The following is a 14543-nucleotide window of genomic DNA, read 5'->3' as shown; positions in this document are numbered from 1 at the left end:
AGTAGATAAATGTAAAACCCATCATCTCAGCTGATACTAATCGGGCCCTTTGTTTGTAGTCTCAGAGAAGGCCAAGGACTGGATGGGCTGGAAGATTGTATTTCTCTCTCCCCACTAGAAGCAGTCCTGCATCATCAGAGTTGGAGCATAATGGAGAGGTAGCAGGAGGAAGGGGACTGAGGCTGCCCTAGTAGAAAACTTTCTCTTGGTCCAGCTGGGGACCAGGTTTTGAAACAGAGCAGTGGGTCTATTGGCCTACAGTACAGTCAAATGATAGGATCCTACTCTAGGAACAACAAGCCCTGCTGAGATGGGCAATAGTGCACTGTTGGTGCACATCCTGGGTGGTTAAAGGCTCTTGTATCCATTCCATGTATCAATGTCATACCAAAGCACGCCTCATTATGAATGAAATTATTGCTCTAATGCCAATAGTTGTTCAGAACATAAACCTCCCAAGCACTGACAAGAGAATAAATTCCTTGGTTTCTGAGTTTTCTGGTTTTGTTTGTATTTTTAAGCCTGAGAATAAAGAGTAAGCACAATATTATTGTGATACTTCACCCCATATTCTTCATAGTGATATTATTATTATATGATTATAACATAATTATGATATATTTTATGCAAGATGGGTCATGTAAGGAGTCATTGGAAAAGTTATGATTTGCTGAATATGATTATCCTATTTGTATGCATGTATCATTTTTGTATCTGAAGTTAAAAATATTGGCAATGTATCTGTACTTCAATTGTAGTTATACCTGGGTAACAGCACTAGACAAGATGCTTTCAGTATAGATAGCTAGTTGGGAAGGGCCTATTCAGGGCAATGAGCATTAGGGGAAAAAATAGGCCTTAGAAGAAGTTTATCTCCCACCTGGTGAGCCTTCCTGAGAACACTCCAGACAGCCTGTAAGTAATGGCTGCTATGACTCTACAAGGACATGTGACCAGGCCACAGGATTCTGGACTCCATCTTGGGATGTCAGTATTTTTCCACAAACTGGTCTGGGAACCAAGTTTTGAAACAAAGGGTACCCACCATATGCTAAAGCTATATAAGGCAAAGCGTGACATCAGTTAACTGTTGTTCTCACTCCCCACACAAGAAGACTCCTGGAAACACCCAAGGAACAAAGACTGAACTGGGGGAAGTGCTGGATTCAGGCTAAAGGGATTTCTAGTCTGTGTATGAAAGACCTGGGGATTCCAAGCTGTAAAGCCAGTGCAGCTTGTCCCTTAAGAATCTGCAGCCTGCTTCTATCATCAGCCAGGTTGAGAATTTGCTAATTCATATCCTATCTTTCTAGTATCTTAGACTTAGTTTGCTTTTTTGTTTATTTATTAGGTAATCTGCTTTGATCTGTTTGCTATCACTTATAATCACTTTAAATCTATCTTTTGTAATGAATAAACTTGTTTTTGCTTCATCTAAACCAGTGAGTTGGTGTGAAGTGCTTGGGAATATTAGCTCAGAGAGGCTGTTGCATATTCCTCTCCATTGTATGAGGAGACAAACTGTATGAGCTTGTGCTGTACAATTCCCTGTGCAGTGCAAGATGGTACAATTTTGGGTTTATGCTTAGGGGGTGGGAGGGTACATATTTGGGGAGCTGAGAGTTACCTTGGCTTTAGCCTTTCTAATGTTGGTTCATGCCGTGGCTAGGCAAAGAGCCTGCATGTAACTGAAAATGCTTGACTTGGTTTGGCTCTGTATCCAATTTTCATCTTGATGAGGACAGTGATGTAGAATGGGGTTCTCAACCTTTTTCTTTCTGAGGCCCCCCCAACATGCTATAAAAACTCTGTGGCCCACCTGGGCCACAATAACTGGTTTTCTGCATATAAAAGCCAGGAGCAGAGTTAGGGACTAGAAAGCAGGACAGTTGCCGGAGGCTTCATGCCACAGGAGCCCCCACAAAGCTACATTGCTCAGACTTCAACTTCAGCCCCAGGTGGCAGGGCTCGGGCTTCAACCCCATGCAGCAGGGCTTTGGGTTTCTTTCCTGTGACCCAGCGAGTCTAATGCTGGTCCTGCTTGGTGATCCCCCTGAAACCTGCTCGCAGCCCTCTAGAGGGCCTTGGACCCCTGGATGAGAACCATTGATTTAGAAAACGTATTTGCAATAAGAAAAACTCAATTGTGATAGAAACAGTAAAGAAAAGCAACTGGCAGTAGGATATAACATTCACCAGACTGGCCATACATGTAAGTGCAGTAAAGTAGCTAAGTCCATGTAAGATGATGGAACATTTTTCATACACTGCAGCAGTGTCTCTCTTCCTCTGTTAGTCTACCAGCTGGGACCCATTTGGGACACTAAAGGGAAACCCATCAACTGGAAAAATTTCATTGCTACCATATGTTAGACACATAAATGGTAGTCATCCCCAAGGTGGATGTAGATGCTAAAAGTGGTGTAGGGTTTTTTTTTTTAAATATCATGTAATGTTTGACTAAGCTGAAAAAAATCATAAAATCACAGAAAGGGCCATAATTTACAGAAATGTGGTTTAATTTTGACCAAAGTTAGCACAAATCTTCTAAATACAATTGATAATGCAACTGTATACTCAAAATAGGATAATAGGAAAGTTTGGGAAATATATAGCCCTGGGTGATATATGTTATACATGTTCCCACATTTTTGCCTTCAGTTAAAACAAAAGATGCAATCAGATGACACTATGAGCCTGTAACACATTGAAATATTTGCTATTATTTGTAGAATGGAATGATTTGAGAGAAGTTTTTCTGTCTGCTATTTTTATGAAATTGTCCAGCTAATAAGACCCCAACCCCTCATTATAAAACATATAGTTTGATGTTATCTGCTCCACCGGATACATAGGTCAAAAGCACATACAGCACAACTGTAATTATCTTCTTACTATCACTGAATACAATGACAATACCTGTAACCGACTTATATAACAGTAATGACTTTTAGCACAAGGGCTGTAGAATGTCTTGTATGAATATATAGTGTGACTAACAAAGTAGAGCTATGTATTCTTATGTAACCCTACATATAACTATGAGCTACCGAATATCTAATGCAACACACCTTTGAGCTATATGTACTCATAAAAACAGACTGTGTAATTTGCAGCTATTTGAAACATTTCTTCTCCCCCTCAGAATCTGTGTCTAATGTGCTCAACACCCTGTTGCTACACATGCCACTGTCACAGTTGCAAGTATGGGAGCACACCCCCCTCCTCCCTGCACTATTTGCATCTCCTTGTTGCACAGGTTCTCTCACAGCTACAGCGCACCAAGGGGCGAATGGCTTCTGGAGCATGTGACAGCAACATCATTTTAGGAACAAGACATCCTGTGCTATTTGTCACTCATCTGTTATTGATAGATGACACTTGAAGCTACTGATTGGTTGCATAATTGCATATGTATAGCTGATAATGGGCATGTTTCAGGTGGTGCCTGAAGGACGCCATTGTTGGTGGCAGTTTCTCATTTGTTTTGCTCTTCTTAGCAAACAACTCGTAACGCACATTAGCCAGAGATGTTTGCTTTTCACTGTAGGCCTCGTTTGACATGAGTAATTGGACATGGATGAGGCCTCATTTCTAGGGAGACAGGATTAGGGAAGTAAATGGATCAGCAAGCTGGAAACAGAATGTCTCTACTAGCTAAAATAATGGGGAACCCTCAGGGAACCATTTACAATGGACAAGACACAATGGCTAAGAGAAGTCAGGAATGCAAAGATGGCATAAAAAGTAAGTTGTACATGAACAGTGTGTGGACAGAGTATGCTGTACAGTGATTTATTCCTACAAAGTAACCAAACTAATCCCCAAACATGTGGGGCAATGTACAGTAAACGCAATGCAATGTGTATTGCCTTACCAAATTCACAGTCCAGTTTGGTAAATGTCATGGTCATAGGATTTTTAAAATAGTAAATTTAATGATTTCAGCTATTTAAATCTGAAATTTCATGGTGGTGTAATTGTAGGGGTCCTGGCCCAAAAAGGAGTCGTGGAGGGGGTCGCAAGGTTATTGTAGGGGGTTTGCAGTACAGCTACCCTTACTTCTGCACTGTTGCTGGTGGCGGTGCCGCCTTCAGAGCTGAGCAACTGGAGAGAGGCGGCTGCTGGCCAGGAGCCCAGCTCTGAAGGCAGAGCTACTACCAGCAGCAGCGCAGAAGTCAGGATGGCATGGTATGGTATTGCCACCTTTTCTTCTGTGCTGCTTTCTGTAAAGCTGGGCCCTCAGTCAACAGCTGCCACTCTCTGTCTGCCCAGCTCTGAAGGTAGCAGCGCAGAAATGAAGGTGGCATGGTACGGTTTTGCCACCCTTACTGCTACGCTGCTGCTGCTGGCGGGGTGCTGTACCTAGAGCTGGGTGCCCAGCCAACAGCTGCCCCTCTCCTGGCCACCCAGCTCTGAAGCCAGTGCAGAAGTAAGTGTGGCAATACCATAACCCCCCTAAAATAACCTTGCGACCCCCCGCAACTCCCATTTTGGATCAGGACCCCCAATTTGAGAAACGCTGGTTCCCCCCCCCCCCTAAAAATCTGTGTAGTATAGTGTGAAAGCACACAAAAGACCAGATTTCACAGTCCGTGATGCATTTCTGCAACTTTCTGCAATTTCAGGTGGGCCCACAGTAGATGTTGCAATGTTCACAAGTGGCTGTTGTCTGGACTTCTTCCAGGTTCAATGTTAAAAGGCTTTAGCATTCTTTCAGTCACAACTTTTATACTAGCTGGACAGCAATTTCAGCTGCAGCCAGGCACTTTGTTGTTGCTGACACAGCTGCCTTAAAATGTACAGTCAGATAATACTTGGTCAGAGCCTTATCTTTTGTCTTCTCACAGTCTTTGTTGAGAGCTTGCTCGAGATGGCCATATCATGCCATATACCACTGACGTGTCTGGCAGTTCGGTATACTGCTCCCTGACTATCAAGCTTATCCTGTCATGTGACTACAGACTTTTGCTTTAACCAAAGTCGAAAAAAGCACTGGGAAAATACATAAACCATATCACCTGGGCCTAAATATTTCCCAAGCGTTCCCAAACCCTGCCATTTTGAATACATAGTAGCATTATCAATTGTATTTAGACGCTTTATGGTCAAAATTAGACTATGGTTCTTTGAGTTATGGCCTTTTTGGTGATTTTTTTTTAATGACCTTTTTCAGATTGGATGCCCAATAATGTTTAAATATTATGTGATATAGAAACCCTGCACCACATCCAGCAGCTAATTCATGCTGGGCTTGACCATCAGATGTGTGTGTCTACTGTAGTAAAAAGGAACTGTTTTCTACCTAGGGGTTACCCTAACTCATTAATAAGACCCCTTTTTAAATCTGGCCTGAAGATTATGTGTGGTTATTGCTACAGCAAATCACTTTGTGAGGATCTTGCGCCACCTTCTGGTACTAATGCAAGAATGTACCACACTTGTTAAAATATAGATCAGAATAAGCAGAGGTAATAGTTATAATGTATTTTTCTGTTAGCAAAAAGTTAAAAATGGGACTCCACTGAGAAACCCATACAATAGAAAACATGGTTATAAAACTGTTAGTGTGAGACGATTATACACAGATATTCACAGCCTTGCAGCTTGTGTCATCATTTACACAACTGCAAGGTGAGTGCAAATCAAAATGGTAGTGTTATTTGCACATGTACAAATGGCAACACAAGATGAACCAGTGCAGGATGAGGGGCTTATTGCTGACTGAGTCTGTTCTAATACCTTGGTTTAAAAGAGTAGGGTTGAAACTTTCAAATTTGGGTACTAAAGTTGGGCACCTAACATTAGTCACTCGAGTTTGAAAATGTTGGCCCAGGAAGCTGATTGATTCCGATGTCATGTATATCATTATTACACGGCTCCACTAGCTTCTGATTTCCACTATGCAAAACCAAGACCCAAGTTTTGGTTGGTATTTGGGTTTCTTGATGCTGCAACCCAGACTGCTGCATGTAGGGAAAACCGGCTTTGGGAAGATGAGCATAAAGCACTGGACCCACTAGATAACTGAAAAAAAAAAACCAATAGTCTACAAAATCATGTTCTTTGGCCACCTTCAATAGAGTACTACCTGTAAAACCTAATCCCAGTTCAGGGGCTCATAATGTGTCTGTAATGTAGCCACAAACTTCTCAACTACCTTGGCTCTCCCCGCCCCTCATGTCCTTTTCTAGGTGTCTACAGTTCATTATATCAGGTTTCAGAGTAGCAGCCGTGTTAGTCTGTATCCGCAAAAAAACCAGGAGTACTTGTAGCACCTTAGAGACTAACAAATTTATGTCATCACAAGAACATCAGTGGGAAATTGTAGTAGTGGAAGATGTGGATGACTCTGTGAGGCAGACTGGCAGCAATGCAGCTGCCAGACTCCAAAGAAAAAATATATAGCGGTATTCCCTTAAAAAATATTTTAGGACTGTTTCCCTTCACCAGATAATAAATGTCAATCCAGTGTGTATCACTCCTGTTAGTAGCAATTAATCAATATGCTTGATAATTTTGTTCACCTTAGTAATTTATTTTACATTAAGAGTAAGGCAATTCTATCACACAAGCATGAAGAGCTTAAATCTGTCTCTGATGCAGTAGCCTCCTCATTTCATTAAGTGGAGCATTACGTTTATCATCTCTAATAAAAGCTCCAGGTTTTCAATAGGATCCTAAGATCATAAACAATTGGCCTTTAGTACAATTACAACAGTGGAAACAAAACTAGCTGTATTTGATACACAATATTGTAATCCTATTTGCAAGTGATTACCAACAAGAAAAGTCACACTGCAAACTATGTGATGAAAAATGTAGAGCGTCTGCTTTACTTACTGGGGTTTTTTTTTGAAAGACATCTTGTCTGAGTTTTCGCTGGAGATTAGTTTTAGGATATATGGGATCTATTAATTCTAGGATATATGGGATATATACAGAAAAGTAAAAGAACTATGCGAAAGGAGGTGAAGGAACATAAATTTTATGGCTCCAATACTGCTGTCCTTACTTGGGCAAACCACCCTTTGACCAAGATAATGAGTTATTAAAATGCAGAGCTTTTCTATTAGGGTGGCTGTTTGGAGGCCAATGTGAAAAAAGTATGTTTAGTTCAGCTCAGTTGCCAGGGGGACAGGCGTCCATATCACAAAAATCACCTTCATAGAGGGCTCCAAGTGGTACCTTTGTTCACAGTCTCAGCAGAAAGAAAAGGAGTACTTGTGGCACCTTAGAGACTAACAAATTTATTAGATCATAAGCTTTCGTGAGCTACAGCTCACTTCATCGGATGCATTTGGTGGAAAAAATGCACTCAGCAGAGTGGCCATAGACTGAATGAGAATGGAGAGTGAATGACCTTCTTACCCTTTAGTGTAGCCCTACTAAATCAAGGCTGAGGCTCATTAGTGGGGCAGAAGCTTGGTTTTCCTGTGCTGTTATTGTTCTGTGGGGATAAACAGAGGACGAAAGTCTCTAGGTCTTTCATTCTGGCACCTTTCGCTCCCTGCTCTGTTTAATACATTCAGGCAGAGTTCTTCTGGGTGGTGTCCAATGTCTCCTTGACCTCCTTCGCAGAGTGGTGGGCATTCTCTGCTCAATGGCCCCTTCCGGGTCCCTCATTTTCAACCTCCAACCTTTCCCCCAGGTCTATTTAGCCATTTGTTGTGGGAAGCAATTACTTGATTTCTGGGCCTATGGAGGTCTTTAGTGCTTGTGGGCTTCACCAACCCTAGCCCAGAATTCAAATAAGCTGGCACCTTTCACCAACCCTAAAAAATCATTTGGGTTGGAGGAACTCTACTCACATGAGTGTGTTTGATAAAATCAAAAATCACCTGGAGATTTTAATTGAGGAGGTTTTGCAAACCTCCTACCATATTATCTCATGGACATTGCTCCAGCAGATCAGGTTGATGTTCGTAGCGCCAGAACTGTTCTGGCATGTTCCGGCTCCACTGCGCAGCTATGTATGAGCACAAAGTGTCTTTGCTAATGGTGTGCGTGTGGTGCTCTGTGGCCCTCAAATTGGCTGGTCATGCACAGTGGCGCTTTTAAAAATAAACCCTCATTGAACATTTGCTGTTTTGAGATGCAAATATGAAAGAAATTTTCGTACCTGAGATAGCCCTAGTGGTCTAAAAATACCATCCTTAAAAATAAAGTGCTCCAGTATTGCAGTAGTGGGTGCTGCATGAGACACTAAACAGAGAGAGAGTTATTTAGTAACAGAGATCAAAAAAGCATCTAAAATAAGTAAACTTGTATATTTTCAAGCAGGGATTTGTTTTAAGAATGTTAGCTCATGGGCTGAGCACTCATATGCCATGTTTTAATCTCATCTGAATTTTATAGCTGCTATAACCTGTGATATATAACCCTGAAAACAGGGTTTTAGAACAGAAATGCCGAGTCCCTTGACTATAGCCTTGCAAAAAATGTTAAAATAATGAGATGCAATACCAAGACAAAATAGAATGAGGTAAAGATTGCAAGGCCGACTTAACTCTCAATTTCATCACTTTATTTGGGTTAGGCCAGAACTTGAGAAAGAGTGTGTGAGGAAAGAAAGAAACAAGTGATTTTTTTTTGCAGCTGAATATAATGGGTGAGATCCAACACTTCTTACTCATTCAGTTCAATGGGAGTTTTTCCCCAGCAAGGCAGGATGGGGCCCAATATTGTGCACGATAAAGAACAATTTAATCTGGTTTTCTATTTTTCCTCTTCTTCTTCATTTCCATACAGAATAAATGAAAATCTGTTCCTGAGCTCCCCAGCCTACAGAAGGATTCCATGTGCCAATGCCGCTTTCCCCGCTCATTATCATAGAGTTGCAATCAAACTCTAATTTTTGAAATAAAAAACTGTAGAATCCTTTATTGGCACTATTAAACCTTCCATCTTCATTATTTAGGATGGCTACTTACCTTTTACTCAATGAAGCCATAATGCAACTGCTTCTATAAAACCTATTGAAATGGCGACTGTGGCAGTGAGTAGATTTTCCTCTGTGTAAAATAATCCTCTGTGAATGAGGCATAACTATCAATTACATTAATTAAGCAGCCATATAATGGGGTGTTCAATAGCTATTACATCATTTAAATTCTTCAATGGACACCTCAACCACCCGAGAACTATCCAGCTGAACATTTGCAAGCCCATAATTTTAAAATAATCCGTTTGACACAGAACTCACTTAGCAGAGAATGTTGCAGACAATCTTACTGAAAGAAACTCACCATTCATACAGAGTTATGTGGCAGTTTTGACACCCAAGACACGGTAATCCCCTCTCCCCCACCCACGAACAATGCTATTTAATGAACACTGTCAATGGTCTTGGCATTTTACACACCTTAAAAGAAAGTATTATGCCTACCCCAAGAAGCTCACAGGCTAAGGTCCTGAACCTGCAGTTGGATCCATCCAAACATAAGGGCGTCTGCCCATATGCATCCTGTTGCAGGATGTAAGGCCTGGGGCTGGATCTGGAGACACAATTCAAAGGTGTATTCTTTACTCACAAAGTGTTGCTTATAGCATTTCCTGGTGCTTGCCGACTGTCTTACAGTCCCAGCTGCTGCAATGAACAGAACTTGTGAAAATCTCCACTTTCATGTTTTAAAAAAAGTGTGATGTTTTTAGACCGCACGGTTGGGGAAATAATCTCAAAAACATGACCTAAGTCTATTTGAGAGGCTCCACCCAGCAGGCAAATAAAACAAACCCACATTTTATTAGTTTTTTAAAAACTCTCATGTTTTTTTAAGCCAATTATTTGGGGTTGGGGGGGGCTGACTTTAAATGCTTGGGATTGGCAATACTGTCATTTGACTAATAATTTCACTGAGGTCAATGGGATTGACCTGACATGATAAGAATTGTAGGCGCCAGGCAGAGACGGTCCAAAATGTCAAGTGATGTAGCATAGGTAAGATAGACACTAGTTAGAGGAGTAAATCTAGTGTAACAGACCAGGGCGTAGGCAATCTGGCCTAATGGTCATGGCTGGGCTGGGGGTCCACAAGTCGAGGGTGGTCATGAGGCAGTAGTCCGCGAGCTGGGATCAGCGAAATCACTAGCACTAGGCTCAGTAGGCAAGAGGGCCAGAGCCCAGACATAAGAGACAGTTACCAGGCAGGAATCAGAGGGAAGAGGCAGGGTCAGAGCCAGGGTTGGGTCAGAGGTCAGCGATCATTACCAGGCTTGAGTCACACTAGGGTCAGAGCATGGCGATCAGAAGATCAAGGCGTGGGATGGCAGCAAGCACTAAGGGTATAATTTTCAAAGCTGTTAAAGTGGCTTAGGCACATAAGCCTGGCTCCTCAGAGGGTTTTAGGTCCCTAGCTCACATTGAAATCAATGAGAGCGAAGTGTCTAAATACCTTTGAAGATCTAGACCTTAGGTTTTGCAAGGCTGAGCAGATCAATGCCTAAATAGCTGTAAAAATCTGGGCCATAGGCACTTTAGAAAATGTTACCTATGGGCTGCTAAGTCAATCAAGTGCTTTAGAAAATGTTACTCTAAAAGCCGACATTAATGCCTATGGTTAGCCCCTCCACCATATCTATAGACCCCCAACCAAAATACAGAGTAAATATGACTTAAAGCTGGCTATCCAAGCAGTGCTGAGTGATTGTCAGTGGGATTGAATATTTTTTTTTCACTGTAGATAATACTAGGCCAGGAAGGCACATCAGAGGGTGAAGAAAGGAGAAAGGAAAGCAGCTAGCCTTTCTGACTCTCAAGGAGGCAAATCAAGAGGTGAAATTCCTTTGTATTCCTGTGTTGATTGATTTCTGCCTGACTGCATGAATAAAAATCATATTCCTGCTTCTGCGACTGTTCTTCAAGTCACTCTTTAGTTGGCATACATTGGTGCTGGGGGCATATTTTGAGAGTTTAGGGGAACAAGGCTGAGTGCATTACATCACTAAAGACATCCGATGAAGTGAGCTGTAGCTCACGAAAGCTTTAGGTGCCACAAGTACTCCTTTTCTTTTTGCGAATACAGACTAACACGGCTGCTACTCTGAAACCTAAAGACATGAAGAGAGTTATATTAATTGGTAAGGCTGTGAGTCGGTCAGAGAAGTCATGGATTCTGTGACTTTTCAGGACCTCCATGACGTCTGTAGAGGTGGATGTGGCTGGCCCGGGCCAGGGGCGGGGGCGGGGCAGCCTGAGCAGCTTGGGTATTCCCCAGGCCAGCCACAGCGGCCACTGCTGGGGCAGTCACAGACTGCCGTGCTCCCCAGCTCCGCAGCAGCGGTGGGGGTGGGGTCCCTCAGGCTGCCATGCCCATCCCCCTCCACAGCAGCAGAGGGACTCAGGCCGCCACGGCCCCCCCCAGACCCTCCAGCAGCAGCGGGGGTCTTGGGCCAGCCCCCCCACCCCCTCCCAGCTGCATCTGGGGTCCCGGGCCACCCCCTGCCCCATGGCACGCAAGATTTAGTCAGGGATATATAGTACAAGTTATGGACAGGTCACAGGGCTGTGAATTTTTGTTTACTGCCCATGACCTGTCCATAACATTACTAAAACATAGCCTTAATCATCATCAAGATGCACTCTATATAATTTTATGAAAATATGCTAATGAGTGTGTATACTATGTAACTGGAATATGCTTCATGCAAAAGGTCTCTTGTAAGGAATCATTACAAAGCTTATAATCTACTGAGTGTGTAGCTTTGTATGTATGTATCATTCTTGTATCGGAAACTAGAAATATAACTCTGAGGGCCTATTGTAATTATGTGAAGTGTGGACCATTAATGGTGGTTTGGAATCTTGATGGCTCCCATCAGCCAGGACACTTGACTGTGGATAGCTCTGTTCGCTTGCAGCCCTGCCTGTGAGTCAGGCTGGGAGGAATGATGGCTTGGGGCGGGGGGGGGGGTCTCACAGGACATGTGACCATGTTACCTGGCACTGAAATCCATCTTAAATATGGTGCTTTTAGAAATGAGGGGGGGGCAGGAACCCAGAGAGACAAAAGATTCCTGCCTTGTGCCAAAGCTATATAAGGGGGTGGAACAGAACAAAGAGGGCTGTAGTCATGAGAAATCACCTAGCTACCACCTGAGCTGGAACAAGGGCTGGACCCGGGGAAAGGGTTGTGCCCAGACTAGGCAGGCATCCAGTCTGTGAAAGAAACTTATTGAAACATCTCACAGGGTGAGATTTGATCTGTATTCAGTTTTCCTACTGTACTAGGCTTAGACTAGCGTGTTTTATTTTATTTTGCTTGGTAATTCACTTTGTTCTGTCTGTTATTACTTGGAACCACTTAAATCCTACCTTCTGTATTTAATAAAATTACTTTTTACTTATTATTTAGCCCAGAGTATGTATTAATACCTGGAGGTGTGGGGGGGGGGCAAACAGCTTGCATATCTCTCGATCAGTGTTATGGAGGGCAAACAATTTATGAGTTTACCCTGTGTAAGCTTTATACAGGGTAAAAGGGATGGATTTGGACTCCATAGGGAGTTGGGCATCTGAGTGTCAAAGACAGGAACACTTCTTACACTGCTTTCAGTTAAGCCTGCAGTTTGTGGGACGTGGATCAGACCTAGGTCTGTGTTTGTAGCCAGCAAGCTTGTCTGGCACAGTCAGGCAGGGCTCTGGAGTCCCAAGCTGGCAGGGAAAGCAGGGACAGAAGTAGTCTTGGCATATCAGCTGGCAGCCACAAGGGGGGTCTCTGTGATCCAACCCATCACACCCTCTACTGAATATGTTCAGATGAGTCTACTGCTGTTTTTAAAGTAGGTGGAACAAGAGCACAGGCATTGCCCAAGTTGTCTCTCTTGCCCCACAGCAGTAGGGGGCAAACTCTGGGGGAGGGAGGCCCGGGGGCACCAGGGGTGCTCGAGAGCAGGCAGGGGCAATGTGCTGCCTGGAACCCCGGCGGCTGCTGGGGTGGGGTAGGCGGCGGCACCCTGCCTGCGACCCCCCACTGCTGCTGGGGCGGCAGGGTCTGGGCAGTGATGTGTGGCCCGGGATCCCTGCTGATGCTGAGGGGTGGAGAGGGGGTGCAATGGCCTGAGACTGCCCCAGCAGTGGCCGGTGCAGTTGGCCCAGAGGCTGCCCAAGCTGCTCGGTTAGCCCCCGGGCCAGCCGCATGCACTGCGGCAGAAGTCCCTGAGGTCCCAGAAAGTCAAGGAATCTATGACTTCTGTGACCAACTTAATGATGATGTCCTATGTACTCTTGAGTTGATGCACAGCTGAGACAACACTAGAAAGGCCCAGTTGGCCAATCAGAACAGCTCTCTGATCAATCAAGGACCTGCTCCTACAACCATTACGTAAGTGAAATACCATTGAGCTCCAGAGCCAGACACTAATATAATGACAGCTCATGAAAGGGCTTTTCAGGGGAAAGCACTTACCCCCAATACTAATTTTTTCTTTGATTCAGGGGCCTTGGGTCTCCCTCGTTTTCTGTAATCCACGCCCAGCATGTAGACACTTCAGTGCTAGGTGATTTAGAAACAGCTATAGACCTCAGCTACTGTTTGCTTGTTCAGCAGCCAGTGTGGAGTGGGGTGGGGGGGGAGGGAATTGCATTTGCCAGATGTAGTTGCTACACTCAGCAACAGTGACATGGTTGAGCCTACATTTTCCACTTCTGCTAATTAATTTAATTAAATGAGCATACAGAGTAAGATTTTTATCATAACAAAGCAATGCACATTTATCAACTAAGGACCACATAGCTCAGCATAGGGAGTTAGTTAGTGGAGAAGTGATAGGATTTAAATGCATGTGTGTGTGTGTGTGTGTGCTGGGTGACAGACAGCAAGTGTGAAAAACCAGGCCAAACGGTGGAGGGTAATAAGCACCTATATAAGACAAAGCCCAGTATGACAGTTTGGATCACAGAAACCCACTTGGGGTTGCCAACTGATGTGCAAGACTACTTCTGCCCCTGCTTTCCCTGCCAGCTTGGGACTCCAGCACCCTGTCTTGCTGAGCCAGACACGCCCATCCTCTCCAACACAGACCTGAACCACATGCCCCAAAGCCGCAGACTTAACTAAGAGCAACTTAAGAAGTGTTCCCATCTTTAACACTCAGATGCCCAACTCCCAATGGGATCCAAACCCCATAAATAAATAAATCTGTTTTACTCTGTACAAAGCTTATGCAGGGTAAATTCATAAATTGTTTGCCCTCTATAACACTGATAGACAGATATGCACAGCTGTTTGACCACCCCAGGTATTAATACATATTCTGGGTTAATAAGTAAAAAGTGATTTTATTAAATACAAAAGGTAGGATTTAAGTGCTTCCAAGTAGTAACAGACAGAACAAGTGAGTTATCAAGCAAAATAAAATAGAACACGCAAGTCTATGTCTAAGAAAACCGAATACAGATTAAAAACCTCACCCAATAAGCTTCCTTTTACAGACTAGTCTCCTTCTAGTCTGGGTCCAGCAATCACTCATACCCCTTGTAGTTACTGTCCTTTGTTTCAGTTTCTTTCAGGTATCCTTGGGGGTGGAGAGGCTTTCTCTTTAGC

This window comes from Dermochelys coriacea, chromosome 12 (assembly GCF_009764565.3).
Source record: "Dermochelys coriacea isolate rDerCor1 chromosome 12, rDerCor1.pri.v4, whole genome shotgun sequence".
In the NCBI taxonomy this organism is placed as follows: Eukaryota; Metazoa; Chordata; order Testudines; family Dermochelyidae; genus Dermochelys; species Dermochelys coriacea.
Note: the sequence above shows the minus strand (reverse complement) of the source record.